At 40.5% G+C, this 18,441-nt stretch overlaps 1 long non-coding RNA gene across 5 annotated transcripts in view; it reads right to left on the reverse strand.

Moving 5' to 3' along the window:
• Nucleotides 1-18,441, reverse strand: part of LOC143161261 (uncharacterized) — a 92,995-nt gene that overhangs the window by 38,445 nt on the left and 36,109 nt on the right. For 4 of the 5 annotated variants that reach the window (XR_012995493.1, XR_012995495.1, XR_012995494.1 and 1 more), the window contains exon 4: nt 12,862-12,933. This is a non-coding gene — a long non-coding RNA (uncharacterized LOC143161261). Of the gene's footprint in view, nt 1-926; nt 2,269-12,861; nt 12,934-18,441 lie in introns of those variants that run through there. The other variant, XR_012995496.1, reaches the window with a different exon arrangement.

Genomic DNA, 18,441 nt, shown 5'->3' on the forward strand with positions numbered 1-18,441 from the left:
ACATTCATGATCTTAGCAGACTTTTCAGCTCCTTTGACCAGCCCTCAAAACTGTTGCTGCCCAAATAGTCCCTTTCTTCTGTCCCCACTTCTCTCTCTGCATTGGACCTGGCTTATCACTTCCAAGAGATAAACTGATAATGCACGTGTTCTTTTTCTTCTCTGCCAATAAGGCCCTCTCACATGTCATAAAGAAACCTCTTGTCTGCCTTCCCTCTAGCCTCTCCACTGATCCTCAAATCAACCTTGTTTTCTTTTTGTTCACCCTTACATGTTTTCTTCTGTTCCAGTGCTTATTTTCTTTCTCTCTACAGCACATGCTTGTGCTCATTTAACCTTCTGCTAACTTAAAAGAACCCAAATCCATTCTTTGCCCAGATTTGCCTTTTTCAGTACTGCCCACTCTGTCCCCCCCATCTCCTACCTCTTCCTTTTATTTCTAAGATCACTGGGCTCACCATTTGCAACAACATCTGGATTTCTCCTCCTCCAGGTTCATGCCAGACTGCTCAGTCCACCTCCTGCTCCTTTATTCCACCAAAATCATTCTTCTCTCAGTTTCAAAAGGCACTTGGAAAGTTTGAAATCAATACTCTATCTTTTCTCTCCATGGATTGTCAGCCAACTTCAGCACTTCTAATCAAGCTCTTCTGGAAGTCTGTCATCCCTTGGCTTAGATGATTCTTTCCTCTAACGATTCCTCTTCTCCCACTCTCATCGCTCTGTGCACGTGTTCTAATGAGGATCATCCACTGGCTTTCTGTTACCCATCTTTTATGGGCTTCTCAGTTTCCTCCTCTACACAGAGAGTGCAAGAAGCAAAGAAGAAATCCCATCCACAGCCATGAAAAAAATACAGCATCTCTATGCAGACAGAAATCCTTCTGCACTCCAGACCTTCAACCCAAGTTCAAGTTCCATCAAATATATGCAAATGGCACCAGGAGGTTAGAGTTTGGCTTTAAAACAACAGAAAGAAATGTGATATCTAAAGAAGAGAGCATATCACCAGCTTGAAAACAACTATGAACATGCCCAATGCATACTATTGGCCATATTCTTAACTGATTAAATCTTTATCAGCTGAGAAATGTTTCAGAAGTTTCTAGTATCCTAAGAGTGACTGCAGAGGCAGTCAGTGTCCCCCTCTACCCTCACTCTCACCTTTTTCCATTCACTTAATGAAACAACTTGCAACTCTTTGTACTTGTGTTTATTATGACAATCAAGTCCAGCAACAGCAGCAAGTTAATATATTTACTTTGGGAAAGGGTGAAAGGAACAAATTCTGGTTATGGTATCCCACATTTGGTCAGGATCCTGCTTGGCTAATGAAATGTGAATACTGATACACTTCCTGGTCATGCCTATTTAGCCATGCTCTGCCATGGCTCCTGAATCAATCCAGCATGGGTGAGCTGTGGGTAGGGGAAAGTGCCATGGCTCCTGAATCAATCCAGCATGGGTGAGCTGTGGGTAGGGGAAAGTTCATGGTTAATTGCTCACCGCTAACAGAAAAATGGTTTGCAAATGAGTTGCTTTAATCCCAAAGAAGTGTCTCCAGCACCTACAATTTGTAATGGCTCCATTGTACTCTTTTAACAGGTGTTTTGTTTCCACTAAGTAGTTCTGATTTTGTTGACAGTGGAGTATGCTGCATCTTTGTGGAGTGACAATATATCATCCTTTCTACCCATGTTATTTTTTCTTCTGCCCAAATCATACAAAGATATTGATTGATCAAGGATCCATCAGTCACTTATCAATTAGAAAAACCTGGAATGGTAAGTTAAATGCAACAGACTAAACAAATCGAAGTAAAAAGTAAATTCTTCACATCTCTATTTCCACTATGTCTGAAAATTCACCAATTTTGACCTGCTGCAGGAGATAAATCCTTATATAACAACATCATATAAACAATTCTCATCCCGTTTCTGTGGTTTCAAGAGTATAATACTCATATCCTCAGAAGTATCACTTAACTTTATCTCCACATCCCAAAGTGATTCAGTCTTTGAAAAAAGAGTTGTGATCTGAGTTCATCTGATATTTCCGAATTTCATACGAGAGGCTGAAATAGAGTATTGGCATTTACAACAAAACCACAGCATGGTAGTTCCACAAACCACTCCTCCGGCTTCTAAGACGCAGTTGCCTTCAGTGGACCACCACTTCAAACCTGAACTTTGCTGACTGGCGTAGCAATTTGTTCCTGGTATCATGTGACAAGTTTTTGAAGCTCACATGTATAATGGGGCATTTGCTCCTAGTACGAAAAGAAGAAAAAAAAAAATAGTGGAACATGAGGTTCCAATTGTCTGAAAACCAGAAACATCTGTTGGAGTCATGAGCAGTTGATTACTGAAGTTCATTTCTAGGGTAAGGCTTCAGTAGATCAGCTCTTCTATGTAAGTATATCATTGTAATCACTGGAAGCATTACAAAGAGTTACAAAGAATAGGCAGGAGAGATATAAACAATTTCTTAGGGTGCTAGTAACCTTAAAAGCCAACTATAATGCATCGGTCTTCAGCACTGCTTTACACGATACCAGCATGTGAAATTAACAGCTGTACTTAAACCTTGCTTTTATCCACAACAGCTAAACATCTGCCAGCCTTTCAGTTATAAACTTATACTATTTTTTAAGCTTATAACTAGAGACTGTAAAAATTCTTTTGGAAGATAAAACACAACGTACAAGCTGTCAGTCTGAGCACATTTCTTACCTGCAAAATAATCAGACCAAGTTGGGTTCAGTCTACCAGTCAAGACAATGACAAAAACATCAGTTGTTTTTTAAGATGCTGCTTGGATTTAAATTGAAAGCTTTTCCAGCTCATTACACTAACATAAGGATTAACACCTTGGAACATTTGCACAAAAAGCAGAGGTTAATCAGAAATGCTAATTCAGGCCATGTGCACTCTAAAGCTTTAGTGATATTGGATAGATAGCTGAGCTGTATATACCACTTTCATTAAGGCTGCTGTTGCAGATCTGTGCTCATAACACCACAAGCCTTGACTCCCAGGAGTACAAGAAACCACCAGGAAGAGGATGTCTTTAAGGTTAAGGCTCTCTTTCATTAGCTTGAATATCTAATTGAAGGTTTACTAGGAATCTTAGCCCTAGCTCTTGTTCAGTTTCTGGTGTCAGTGGCCTGACGTAACCTCCCAGTTTCCTAGTGCTCCATCTGCATCCACCTGTCACCTCATGTGTATTCCCCATCCAGGAATGGGGTACTGTTACATTAAAAATAACAACTGAAATTTGGTAGCAAGCAATTTCACTTCCCCTCCTGATTTTATTGACTGTTTTGTCTTTAACAAAAACATAAAATAACAAACACAAAATAACTTGTAAGATTGGTGGGTTTTGTGTTCAGGTACATAGTTTGATTCAACATATTGTGCAACCCTACCATGACTTTGGGATGACTGTTTTATTATACAGAAATTAAAAGCTGTCCCCCTTTTATCATGAAGGACAAACTTCCAAGATGCTATAGCTACCTAAGAAAATGGCAGTTACTGAGGGATAGTCAGGGTTTGGAGTTGCTTTCAGTCTACCCTAAAGCAGAAGAACCTCTTCACACTTTTTAAAGTAAAAATTGTATTTGACTATGAAAATTATTATCAGATGTCCCTAAAAGAAATTGTTTCCATCTGAATACATCCAATTTTTGCAAGTACTCTTCCACCTTTCAGAAGATATTGCACACCCACCCCTGAAATCCCTTCCATGCTTTCCAGTTCTCTGTAAGATTCCTCTTTTAATCTTCCTATCATTAAGACCCTACTATGTGCCTGTTTTCTCTTACCTAATCTTATAGGCAGGTGGGGAATTCACCTGAAAGCACTGTTCTTGAGATGCTAGTGAAAGCAGAGATGACCACTGTCTCTAGACAACAGATCTGATCGTCCTTCCCTATTTGAACATGTAATCGACTTCCGAACCCACATGGTACAATGTGTGGTGAGCCTCTGTGTGGTGAGCAAAGTCCAAGCATCAACCTAGTTTGGCTTTTCTAAGCACACAGTGTGGATTCTCTTTCCAGTGCTCCTTCCTGAGAATTAGCATCCCATTATTTCATCCAGGGGCCTTCTGTGGACCCTGATGATTCCTCTGTAACTTGCACGTACTATTCCCTGTAACCCCAGCTAGAGAAGGAGCCTAGCTCACTGTGTCATCCTGATGGGCTCTATGATAGTGAAAACACAGCAAAGCAGACCAACTGTGAGTTTAGAAGTATGTGCAAAGCTTCTCTTGAAAACCCAGAAATCAACTGTGTGTAGATTACCTTGTCTCAGCTTCCTTATAGCTCTAGCTACATAGATTCTCTGGGTTATATTAGGTCCTCTGTGAGGGTACAGGATCCAGGCAGATGCAAGGACTTTCTTCTGAACCACACAACTCCTTCAGACCAGCTTGCTTTCTATGAATTAGACTGGTCCTTCGGCTATACCTAACTTCTGTGGAAAAGGTACATTCATTTATTCTCCCCTCCCACGTAGCCTGAGACTTCCTATGTGAGGTTTCCCCCTTTGTTTCTTCAACAAATCTTTTTACAACCCCTTCACGGTATACATGAACTGTCTTTTACAAACTAAACTGAACTCACTGGATGCAAGTCAGATGGAACATGAAATTAAAAAACCTACACAGGCATAGCTGTATGCCTAATAAGCTAATTATTGACCTAATAAACTCAGGCCCTTAGCAGGGGTTATTGTTTCAGGCCACAAGCTACTTTAACATGAACACTTAACTTCTCTAATAGAAATAGTTTACACCTGGCTACCTTGACATACGAGCAGACAAAGCTGAAGTTCATCCACAAAAGACCAATAGACCTGCCCTAGGTCACTCCTATCAGGTCCGGAGACTTTCATTCCCTTGTTAAATTTACTAGATAAGTGCCACCTTTTGTCCAAAACTGCAAGCACTTTCGTGGATTGCCATTAAGATTTAATGACAGACTTTCTTGCTGCAAAGACATCTCATGATACAAAAATTCCATTGCATCAGCTTCCTAATATCATAAAATTAGCTCAAATTTATATCAAAGACCTAAGTTCCCAAAATTATTGGTGCTGCTGCACCTCTAGCTCCATGATTAAGATGACAAGTTCTTAGCGAGAAATAAGGGCTGAGATGAAAGATCTTTGGTGAGGCACAACATTGCCAGAAGCCTTGGGGACTCAGATGTTAGCTTTCTCTCCGCCATGATTTATGAACAATAGAAACCTCTAAATGATCTGCTCATTGGTGAGTGAGCTGTGGTACAGCTCTGTGCACCTTTGCATCAGAGATGGAAGAAGATGCACTTAATCAGTGCAGAAAGATACAGAAGTGGAAGACACAGCTCTGTCCCTTTTCCACATCATCCACTGCGCACACTTGCTGTCTCTCAAACTGCAAACAGCAGACTTGTGCTACCAGCATAGTCATTGCTAGTACTGCTACAGAAAACACACACAAGCCTTGGATGAATAGTGGTTTGGGGATTTATCTCCTTATTGGGCCTAAGAAGGCTAAACAACAGCAACACTCAACTGCCAGGATCTGTCTCATTTGTGCCTTCTCTTCTTGAGAATGGATAGAAACAGCTCCTGTAGGAGGCTTTGGACTAGACAGAAGAAAGTGAAGGGGCACATTCCTTCCAGCACTGAAAAATCCTCTAGGAGCCACAGAGCATGCAGAGCAGAGGAGGGACTGCTTGGTTTCAATGTCTGTATCCATTATGAGTAAGTCAGTGGTGCCCTGACAAGAAGGCCTGAAGAAACTGGGGTGTGGCAGCTCTTTGGCACAGCAAGAGAGGGCCCAGAACCCTACACAGAAGGTTTCCTCTAGGATAGGCTGGAGTACGAGCCAGGGCAGGAGGTTCCTGTGCCACTGTGAGACAGGCTCCAGCCTCCGCCAGAGCCGTGTGACTCATGGCGAGGGGGCTGTGGGAAGGCAAAACTTGGCAACCTGGGCTGTATCACACAGTAGTAGGTTTTGTTCTCCACAGGATAACTCAAGGCCTATGTGGCATGTGGTCAAACTGTTCAGTAAAGGACTGCAGTCCTTGTCACTCTCCGGTCATCTCCTTAATAGCAATGGACCATATCACTTAATTCATGCAGCACACAGGGCTTGATGCGTCCTGATTCTCCCCTGCTCCAGCTGCCCAAACGATGGTTAGCAGGCTGCAGAGGAGTGATGCTGCTGAGACTGAGAATCTCCTGCCCTTTTTCCCCCTGCAGCAGTTAGACTTGCCAGGCCCCAGAAGCCGGCAATATCCGCCTGGGACAGGACGCCACTCCCACGCAGCACAGCAAAACCAGGACTGTGATTCACGAGTGGAACCACTTCCCTTGGGACAGCTGTAATGGCTCCTGTTTCCTGCTCTCTACCCTACCCAATTTTTAAGGTTCCCATCTTCACCACAAGAATCAAACAGCTTGCACAACAGCTGCTGGTCTGCTGTAGTTTACAGCCCAGCACTTCAAGGTGTTTCTGGTTAGTACCTTTAAAAGCTGGGCTGTACCCACTTGTGATGAGAGCCCTAGAAAATGCCACCTTCCTTTTGGTAAACTCCTTTAGTATCACTACATGTTGCTCTTAGGGCCCACGAAAAAATCTCAGGCCCCATGAGTTGTATTAAGCACCCTGACACTACATTACCACTTTGCCTTTTGCAGTGCAAACGGCATATAAATTGTACAACCTGGAGAACACAGAGAAGACATCTCACATGCCTGGAGATGCCATATTATATTTTCCCTCCCAGCCCAAATGAATCCTGAAGCCATGATATTTAAAAAAGTCTAGTCATACATTTTTAAGTTTTTGGCAGGCCAGATCAAATATTCTTAATGAAATCTTAAAAGTGGATAATATGCAGTCTAGCTCCTGCGACACACTGAACACCCGGACCTGTGGCTAGCACTGTCTTGTGTGCAAAGTGGCATACTTTGTTGAGTAACCACGTTTGAAGGATAACATGACATCTGCTTACCATTTCACTTCAGTGGGACTGACTGTGTGATTAGAGTCAAGCAGGTGACAGTGCCCAGTGTTACAGCCTTTTCTGAAAGGCGACCATCTCAAAAAGGTTCAAAGTATGATACCCCAGAAGGAGATACAAAAATAGCATTAATCGTTTTTACAAATCACAAGATTATAGGATAATGCATGTTGAAAGGGACCTCAGAAGAACATCTAGTTCAACTTCCTGCTCAAAGCAGGGTCAGCTATGAGGTCAGACCAGGTTACTCAGGGCTTTAACTAGTCCATTTGCCTTTAGGATGTCTATTGCAAGCATTGAAGAGTTCATTTTTTGTATTAAAAAATTTTTGTATTAAAACAGAAGGATTTGCACTTAGTGAAAAAGAAACTATAATAGCCTTAGAAATATCAATGAAAATGATCCACAGGCTACCAGGAGTCATTTAACAATAAATATTTTCCCAGTACTAACTCCTCTGTTCTGATTTCCAACATACTATGTTAAAGCAACAAGAAGTAAGCTGAGCTGTAAGTTTGATTTTCACAAGTGGCAATGACATTCACAGTTTAGAATACATAAGCTTGTACTGTTTACATCAAAATACACTTACTATGAAAGTGTATTTGCTTACTGACCAAATACACTAACACTAAAATGTTAGCTTTATATAAACTACCTACAGAGCCCATCCCTGGTAGTAGTAAGCTATTCATTAAAGATTCCTTAGATTCTTAGTGACGTTTCCTGATAATGGTCACATTTAGAAGCATAGATTACATTTAATATGCACGGTTTTAACAACATTGCCTTGTTCTAAAGTGTGCTTTAACCCGTGTTATCAGAATTATATTGTAGTTGAATTCCTCATACAGTTAAAGGGCAAATTCAGATACCTTTAGTCACCTTTTTCCACAACAAGTCTCACTGAATTAACTAGAGATTGATGATTAGAGAATGAACAAAGGGCTGAGACTGCACACAGGGCTAACACGAGGGTTATCATTAGACAGTGGGACTTCAGACCACCTCTGTGATTGAAAGGGCCCCAGGTTTTCTAAATTTCACCTTCAAAACATTCACAAGTTTTCACTGTTTTTTCAGTATGGTTAAAGCAGTGAAACTTTCTGAGGCATGTAAGTTTATATTTTCTGAAATGTGATTGTACATTTCAACTTAATTCGAATACTGGAAGGAGAGTATGTCCTTGATTTCACTATAACTGTGTTCAAAGGAACACAGTTGGAATAGTCTATTAAAAAAATATTAACATCGCTAAAACTGACCAAGTTGCTCTGCTACAAACTTGTACATAAACAAGGACTAGCAAGAGCCCCATGCAGAGCTGCTACATTTTGGACTAAGGAAAGCAACACAATCACAGGTTGAGAATGGCACTGCTGAGCATGAGATGGGGGTTGTTAATTCAGATTGACTGTAGGTCGGGTGCATTCAAGTGCTTTGTGTATAGAGAGAACATTTCTAACAGTCAAAAAAATTCTACATTTTTCTAAAATTTCTAAAAGACCTTGACAGTTTAGTCTGCTTTAATGACACAGTATGGAAGGCAGGACGCTGCAGTAAAGTTGCTTTTCACTTTAAAAACTACATGTGGGCACTTTCTGAATTCAGAATAATTACTGTTTTTCTGGCGGTCCTCCCACTATCACTTCACGTGTGTGTCTTCCCAACAACATACATCCTCCAAAGCTTTGGGTCACAAAACATGAGAGACGGTGTATGTTGGGACCACTACCAGCAGCCAGCCAAAAACGCTAAGGGGAAGAATTTCTTTAGTGAGTGGTATTTCCCATATTCCAACACAACCTTTTCTGACTACTCTCTACCTTGTTTGGCAGAGACAGGAGCATCCCTTTGCCAACCAGGATTTTGTTAAATGTTCCTCTGCTATATTTAGTGTCCTAAACCTATAGCTGTAAATGGTTTTTCCTCCAAAATTATCAAATTCCATAGCTGTTGGTCAGACGCCATCTCATGCCTCATCGTACCAGAGCTGCTATCACCCTCTTCCTTATTGCCCGATCAACGTTTCTCTCTAATCACCCTCTTCCTTATTGTCTGATCTCTGTTTCTTCCTAAATATCTCCTTTACTACCATTCAAACATGTGAATAACTTGTTTTAACATGTTTTACATGACAGACATTTAAGGAACCAGCAGTATAAAAACAACATTAGAAAATACACAACAAATCTCAGCTAACAATGTGCATTAAATGAGTGCATGGCACTCTCTCTCTCTTTTTTTTTTTTTTTTTAATCTATACCATCAGTACTGTTAACCCCACCTACTAAATCCCCAGGCACACACCTAGCACTGGTACAAAAGGAAAATGATCTAGAAAACACCTTATAATCTCAGAAAAAGAGAAGATGGGGATGGTATGACAGATTCATAAAGAAAAGCAGTGTTTCATCCTTGTAACCGTGGAATCCAGTTTTGTAATAATTGTTTGTGCTGCTGACTTCCTTCAACACCTGTGACCCTGCTTGTCACGGCCTTGTTGCCTGCTGGAAACTTGGCAAAAGACAAGAGAAGAGATATTAGGGAACCAATGCTACATCCTGAGCGAGGCCATGAAGTCCAAAGGTTGAACAGAATTGCCAGGAGCAGTCTGATAAACTAAGGAAGTATGTGGCTCTGAAGAGACAAACTGCTGTGCCCGAGTACAATATGTTCAAACTCTGCGAGCTGCACCCCAATGTCTCGCATGCTCTAAAAGAGCACACTATCCAGGGACTTTTCCCAAATAGCCCCCTGGAAAAAGAATTATTTTAAGCCCCTTTCTGAAACGAGTATGTGGCCACTCAGTGCACTGCACATGCCAGAATATCACAGATCTTAAATTTGAAAAACACTCCTCTTTATTTTTTCAAATTAAGCTAGGGTGATTTGTTGATTTAATAAAAAGAAAAAAATCCCGTGTAAAACCCCTTCTGAATTAGCATATTCAAGCCTTTCCAAAATCTGGCTCCAGTAAAGAACTTGTCCTTAAAAATCTATCAGACTGTAACTAAGCTTGTAACTTGGCATGTGAAATAAATAAGCCAATAATCAGATCCTCAGAAATTTTCAGTTAAACCTGTAAAAATATCTAATAAAATATTCAGCATTTGAAGAGTTTTTATTCAGGAGGAGAGTACAGCAGCTTCAGTTTCATGTTAGGAAGAGCATGGGGCATTAATAACTAAGGGGTTTTTCCCCTCTTTCCTATCCACCACTCACTCAGTTACACTAGCACAACTTTTTGTGAAGCCACAGTGTAAATCTGAGCAGAAAACTCTCTTCTGGCTTTCAGAACAAATCAAACCAAGAACACAGCATGGCCCCCACAAAGAACTGAGCAAGCAAAGAGGCAGCGCAGGAATGGCAGCCAGGCGAGGGAGGAAAAAGGACGTGAATTGCTTTGAGCTCATATTGCTGCTGAGTACTTTCTATTATAAAACCATAACCTAATATGCTTTCAAGACTACAGCTCTGAACTGCTTCACACGGTGCACCTCCTTCCCTACACGGGACCCTACTGTTGCAGAAATGTGCCTGTGCAGAAAGGATTGCAGGCTCAGACACTGCACGCTATTATACTTTTCATTATTCACTGCTTATTCACTAAACGAGAGGATAACCCCAGCAGTGCTTGTAAACACAACAGCTTCCTTGAGAAGCAACAGCAAAATCCATAAGTACGGCTCTCCTTGTAAGTAAAATGCCTGACTTGGGAGGGCTGTCCTCCCTGGGGAGCTCAGCTGTGGGAAGCAGGAGCAAGGAACTGCCTTTTTAGGACTGTGGCTGAGCAGAGCCGGGAAGCGCTGGGGCAGGAACAGGGCTCCTGCAGCAGCTCGCTGGCCTTATAAGGAGAAAGCCAGGTATTTCCCCAGCCCCGTACTGGGAGCTGCACAGCCAGCGCAGCAAGGTAAGGTGAGGCAGGGCTCCCCAGCGAGGCTTGGCCCGCTACCAGCCAGGGGGACCACTGGCCACAGCCACACTCCTGCTCAGTGCAGACCTACAGCCCTGGTGTCTCCAGCCTCCGAGCATTTCAAATAGGCCTTATTAGGAAGCAGAGAAGCTTAATTAATTGAAAGATCGTTTTCAGATCTGTAAAGCCAGATGGTTTGTGGGTGAACCACACTTGATTTTAATGTGACATTTTAAGGCATTCAGGCAACATTTTGGAGTGCGAGTGTCTAGTGTCAGGCATCTTTTTAGCTACCTACATAAGAGGGCAGGTTTTCAGAGGTGATGAGCAACTGGATTTTCTGAAGTCTTTTACAGAAGGGGCAGGACGCTCAAAGCCTCAGACACTCAGCAATTTGCTTAAGCAAGCTTTAAGAACACACATGATTAAGACTCCTCCCCAGTTGCCTAAAAATTAAGGCTGCTTGACAGAAAAGCAAAATATTTTAGTTTCATTCAGTTTAAGTTACATTTCTTTTTATTACCAGTTTTATTTTTCTAGGGAGCAAAACAAACTAAACCACTTCAGGCCAAATCCATCTATATAGGATATATGCGTAAGCACCTCTGGCCATGAACTGTCCCATATTGTTGCTCTTTTTACTTTCCTGACTCTAGTTTTTAGAAGTATAAAAAGGAGGCTGTGAGTAAAATAGGAAAAAAGTACAATTTTTACCCAACAATATCCATTTTTAAATTTGATTTTTAAATCTTTCTCAGAAAATGGCAACAAAAATGGAGTGTCCTTGAATATTTTTCTTTGGCAAAAAAAAAAGTAATTTTCCTTTAGATATGGTTAAAAAAAATAATTTACAGTGTAACATTAAAATGAGACACTACCAATCCAGGAATAATACAGCATCCCAGTTCTGAATATGAAATGGCATACTGAAATTCAAAGAATTACCCATACATTTTGCCATCTTAGTTTCTCGAGGTTAAACTTTGATAACTGCCTGCCTTGAGATGCTGAATAGTATAGGTTTAACTGAAAGCAGTAACTTTTAACCTAGAGATATGAGAATGGCTTGGTAGTTTTGATCTGTACTACTTTTTAAATCCACAGACAAGCGTCTGCTCTACATCATGAACTACTGCCATCATTAGTGCCTTCAGGTAATAATCGCAGCAGGAAGACCAAAGCTTTGATTAATCTTGCCACATCCCACTTGCAACATATTGGCAAGAAAACATGAGGGAAGCACTAATTACCCACGGATAATCACAGGGCATCCATTTCTAGGATTCCTTATGAGAGGCCCATCAGGAGAAACGAGGCCAGAGACAACATGAAAAATTACATTAAACAACTGAAAAACATCTAGATACGTGACAAACTCATTCAGTATGAGCTCAGACATTGCGTAGGACTTTCTCCAATTGTTGATTGGGCTGGGATTACATTTCTATAGCTCCAAAGGAGCACTAGGGTTAAGACTACTTTCATAAAAGGAATAGAAGTTTTGACACCAGGTTTCATATTGTAAATTTCTCCTTTAAAATAACTTGCTTGCCAAAGCAGTTCAGCTGCCAGAAAGGGAGAAAAGCAGGCAAACTATTCCCTTAAAAGCAATGACTGTGCTATGCTGCTCAGGTACACGAGGCATCGCTCCAGAACTAGGGAACGTTGGCTCATTAGGAGCAATTAAAAAAAACTCTGAGGGGATTTTAAAAACAACAACTTCCAAAAACAAAACATGCATATATACCACATGCATTTGTTTATGCAGCTGTAATGAGTGATGAAATCCATTTATGAGCTGAAGTCACAAGATTCTAAGCAGGTCTTTGTTTAATCTCAGTAAGTCATGACATTTCCCTACTACTTATAATAATGTGATTTGGATCAACATTTTCAAACTTATGCACCTGGTTTTTAGCAGTGCTTACCAATTACAATTCTCATCTGCTTCGCTGGAGACAGAACAGTCTACTTCTGAGCCACCGCTTTCATTAAGCATCCTAAAGACAGATATAGAAACCTTGTTTTAGTTTAACATACGCCTGTAATTCTTGAATTCAGCATATATTCTGCAATTCTTACTCAAAGTGAGACTCTGTGCAACCTGCAAAGAGCGTAAATAAAAATCAATGAGACCATTAGTGGACTGAATACTTACAGCATCAGCCCTTCCATAACCACAAAGTCTATCCCGATGGATGCCCTTAAAAGACTTAAGAAGGTTTGCTATAAACAATGGCTTTTGTTCCAGCATGTTGCTGTGACTTGGAAGAACAAAATGAAGATAAATGCAGCTGTTTGCTGCTTACGTTAATGCAGCATTAGTGCTCTGAGTAACAAAGGTAGAACAGAGTATGCAGGGAAAAAAAAAAGATTCAGCACAAATAACTATTAAGTTACATATGTTTTGTGTATTTATAAACTGTGCTAGGCTTTAGGTGAATTATTATATAGCTTTAACAGTATACGAATCAGTAATCCTGTGTATAAATTAAGACCACATTTTTAGCTTTGATATTAAGGAGGAAAAAAAAAAAAGAAAAAAATTATTTGCCACTGCTGCTCTTGCCATTACACTTCTATTAGCTTTGCAAACAGATCTGATGTTTTGTGAGGATCAGATCAAAACTAAATGAATCTAGGTCCACTGTTAATATAAACAGAGTGACTTTTTTATATGCCTTTTAAGAAGGGAAAAGAGATTAGATTCCTGATCTGAACAAAAAGTCAATCTACCTAATGCAGAGGAGCAGGACATCCCAAACATAGAAAAAATTCTCTTAGCCTTTAAGGTCTGAAGGAAAGTGTTGCTGTCTACACCCATTCTCCATTCTGTTTCTCATGTTTGGCTCATTCATCTACTGCTCTCCAGAGTTCCAAATGAGCCAGGAGAACAGGTGGATTTTACAGCATGTCACCAAATCAAGATGGCAGAAGGATAGAAGGAAAATGCAAGGATCTTTCACCTAGAACGTTTTCTTCCAAGCAACCTCTTTTATACGCAAAAGCATATAGTACAAGACAATTTCTTCAGCAGATTGGACCCAAACTTAGGAAGGCTCCAAAAAGGCCAAAGCCAAATATGCATAACCAGCAAAGTCAATGTATCACCTAATTGGCACAGAGTATGTTCCTATACCTTGCATTTTTTACGATTATTTTTGTTGATGTAGGAAAATAATACACAGTGTCTTTCCCAATGTGAAAAAAAAGTCCTAAAACAATCATCAACATGAGGCAGCCAGGGAAGCACTGGGACTGCTGAGATGGAAAGTGCCATTTTTTCTGCCATTTTCAGATACACGCACCTATTAGATGTGTTTTTATGTTACACTCAAGTACTACATGGACTTGGGAAGAGAGAAGACATTCTCAGTAGGACAGTATAAACACTTTGTTGCCTTCCATTTTCTTAGGATGGCTGCATCACTCAAGTAAAAAAGTCACACAATGTATACAAGCCATATCAAACAAGAATCTGTAATATTCTTAATGCCACATCAATTTATATATGCTAGATATATTCATGGGAAAATAAACTCAGATGTAATCTTCCTACCTAAATTCTAAATCTATAGGGATTATATTTTATATTCCCCCATTTCCAAAGTCCTGTTCAGTTATTTTCCTTTAGCTTTTTGGGACCTACTATACCAGCGTGCCAGAAAGAAAATGACTGTAACTACTGGAGTCAGAGTAACAACTGAAAAACATGTATCAGTAGAAAACATTATTTAATATGCTAGTTCACATGAACTAAATCCAGCTGAAAAGGTCTGAAAAGGCACATTAAAAAAAACAACTGTGAAAGCATTAAGTAAACAGTTCCCTCACTGGATTTGCTATAACCAACTAAAACCTTTCTTCCCTTTTCCACATTAAAGGAGAGCCTTAAAACCACATTTTGCGTATTTTATTAGTTCAAACCTTTTCTAACATGGTTCCCAGGGCAGATCAAGTCTAACAAACTTTAAAAAACGAATCTAACATTGTTCTAAAATAACAGTATTAGACTCTGGTGGAGTGTGAACAACAGGACTATCAATAAATGTCTACTCTTATTCCCAGACCCAGAATGGAATTCTAAACAATTTTTAGCCCCTAAGATTCACAATTTATTGAACCTGAACTTGCACACCAGCCTTAGTAATCAATGTTACCCATCTCATGCCTCTGACTGCTTTCATCAGAGAGAAGAATTGCACATTTGAAGAAAGAAAAACATTTTTGTGACTGTTTTAAAAATCGTAGTTGAAAGTTTCTTGAAAGGTCAGAAAGCTAGGAATTATCCTGCTAGAAACAGATAAGCAGGCAGAGGGTAGGCAAGGTGGTCAGGGGTGTACGGGAAGTATAATCTGTCAGATTGATAGCACCACTATGTATATGGTACAATTATATCTTATCTTCCCAGCCCTGCAACCAAAATAAACCGCACTGAAGTCTTGGAGTCTGATTCTGTTGTCTTTAAGTACACACCCCTTAAGGTGGCGACCCAGGACACACCACACATCTTTTACTTCATGTAAGACAAAATCAAAACAAATATAATCAGTATTTTTCCTTTTAGGACTCTCACTGAGACTCTTTGATGTATTTTCCCTAATAGTTTTCTCTTTTTAATCATCACACTTGGGGGTTTCTCTGAGCTTATAATGGTCTAGTTTTTATGTAATCTCTTCCATGTGGGCGCTTTCCCAAGCTCCGAACACAGCAACTGCTGTAACAGTACACAGCAACACTACACCAAAGAATACCTTGTCCAAATGAAACCAAAAGGGAAATTTAGATGAGTACATTCTGCTTAGGTTGGAATTTTGGCTCAGACACAAGAGTTAATACTCCTGGTCTTGTAAAAAGAAGTTCTAATGGAGATACTGAAAATGAAAGTATCTCTTCTACTTCAAAGCTGAAAATCTGGCCACTTCTATAACATGTTTTTCTGCTCTGGGAAATTTTACTTATCTATACCCATTCATGAAGGGGAAATCCTTGGTCCTACAAGTTAGCTGTGGGTTTGCCATTCACTTGACTAGACCTGAGACTCCACCAGTATGATTTAGTACCCGTGGTATAAAACTAGTTAAATCTCTAATTTCTATACGGCTGCTTGCCAATTTTTCTTTGTCTTAGGAGCAATTATTCACATTTACATTTTATCTTGATTCTCTTTAGCAATATCCCTATTTACATAGAGAATCCTTAAACAGATTACCACATTCTTTTCAGTGTTACCTAAGAGGTGCATTGGTGTACCACAGTTCTAAAATTTTCCAGATCCGCTATTAATAAAATGCCTAAACTTAAAATAGGCACTACACAAAACTCGCATAACTGGAACACCTATAAAATGCCCTGTAAACAGCTGCCCTATATCTAAGCTGCCAGCAGATTCATGAGGTTCTAGAGGTAATTTCCATTTATCAGCTAAGATTTACTGATACTGCTGATGCTCATTTCTGTTGTTCTCTGCTGTGCCTTGTCAAGACTCTGCATATGGAGGAAGCAGGAGCTAAGACAAGAACTGGAAACATTTCCTTCACATGGGAAGGTGCCCTGCTAAGAAACTGCTTATTGAACCTGACAGCGAGCATAAAAACAACATTATAGGGAGCGCTCACACATGTACTCCCAATAAAGGGGAGGACAAGGCGGTGAAAGTCAGAGCTATTACAAGACAAATACAAATTAAAGACACTGTTTTTAATCTCCAGGATACTAAAATATTTTTGAGAGCTCCCAGTGTTTGGGGGAGGAGGGAGGGAGACAAGGGAGTAGGGGGAGCGGTAAGTTCTTCTGAGACTTTTCTTACAGTTTGTATCACCTTTTGTGGGAAAATCATTCTAGAAAAAAGCAACACAGGATTTTGAAACTAACAGAAAAGCACTTGTTAATAGATAGCTTGCTCTTTGTAAAACTTCCCATGAGGCCTGAAAAAGCACCCTGAGCATGCACTTTACCAGACAGCTTTGCATATGAAATGCTGTTTGTTTCAAACACTGTTGTATATTTTTACCAGGGGGTTTATTCCTGTCAGTTGTCCCCTGATTACTGATCTGTGAGAAGCAAGAAAAGGAGTCAGAGCTACCACAAAGATATAAGCATAACTATTAAAGTTCATGGGATTTTCGACATTCCCCCTCCTTGCCCTGAAACTTTAACCCTTGAGTGAATGCTGCCATATATATTTCCTTTGTTTGGCTGTCTGGTGGGCCACCTGGAAAGCATCAGCACTCTAAGAAGAAAACTGCTATTGTTTATTCGGAATTTCCTTAAAACAAAATCTTGCTGTCCATTACCATTTCCCAGAAAGGTATATTGTTCTATCACCACCCATATCAAATTCAAGTGCAGAGACATGTTTACAGTACGTGCAGCAGCTCAGATAGGCTGGGCTGTTGCAATCCTTTTGCAATCCTGTGCAGAAAACAGAATGTTAACACTGGCATGCTGCTCCCACGCCCTCCCCTTTTCAGGCTTTACATTAACTCAGTGACACCCTGCAAGGCACGAGCTTTATTTACACAACACAAAATCTCGAGACGAGCCGTTGTTTGACTGCAATGTTGACAGGCTTATGAAGCACTACCGGCTATAGTAAAGGTGTATTAAGAATCAACTGAGGACCACGTATGAATGAAATGTTTTGAAACTCGCTTGAGTTTCCAGCTGCAGCGCAATTCTCTTTTAGCCAGAAGCTGTTGGGACAAACTAGCGAAGCTCCTGGCTTTCACAGAGACCACTGAATTGCACTAACACGGCGGTTCCATAAGGACTTTAATCTGGGATATGCTGGTGACACCCTGAAAAGAAGCAAATGCCTCTTTCCCAGGCCATTCAGGTTTTTTGCTGGGATAGATTTGAACGGGATGTATTTCCCAACACACTTCACCTCATGGCTGTGTCAGCGCAAGGGAGGGGACAGCGTGGGAGCAGGAAGAGGGCAGGACTGCCTCTTTTGTCAGCAGTGCTGGCCGAAAGCACTTGGGGAACTAACGACATCGTAAATTGTGCTGATTTACATCTGCTAAAAAGCGCTCCTTAGTTTTCCTTAAAAATTATTGCTATATGTATAGTATTTTAAAACTTAACATACGTGTAAAAACAGGCAAGAAAGCTTAGGTGCAGATTTATTGGGTGGAAGTGTCCAAGGGGGCTGTAAGCTTCACCTCCCCAGGACTAGCAATACCCACTCCTGGGAGGAGGGAGTGGCTGTTGCACTCATCCACTTTCCCAAGGGGTGTATAATGCAGAAGAGTTCCTGTGTTTCACGTGATTATCTCCCTGTCAAACTTTTGGACTAAGTATCAAGGCTTTTTCTTCAAAGAAACTATCTGTGTGATTCTGGAGAGGTGCTGATCGCTGTGCCTTCCCCTTCTGGGAAGCTGACATGTAATACTTCCTCCTACACAGCATTTTTGACATTAACAACTCCAAATCATTGTCAGAGCCTCTCGCAGCAGAGACTCTAATTGTAAAGAAAAAAAACCCAAACAAACAAAACAAAACCC

This window comes from Aptenodytes patagonicus, chromosome 5 (genome assembly GCF_965638725.1).
Source record: "Aptenodytes patagonicus chromosome 5, bAptPat1.pri.cur, whole genome shotgun sequence".
Classification (NCBI taxonomy): domain Eukaryota; kingdom Metazoa; phylum Chordata; class Aves; order Sphenisciformes; family Spheniscidae; genus Aptenodytes; species Aptenodytes patagonicus.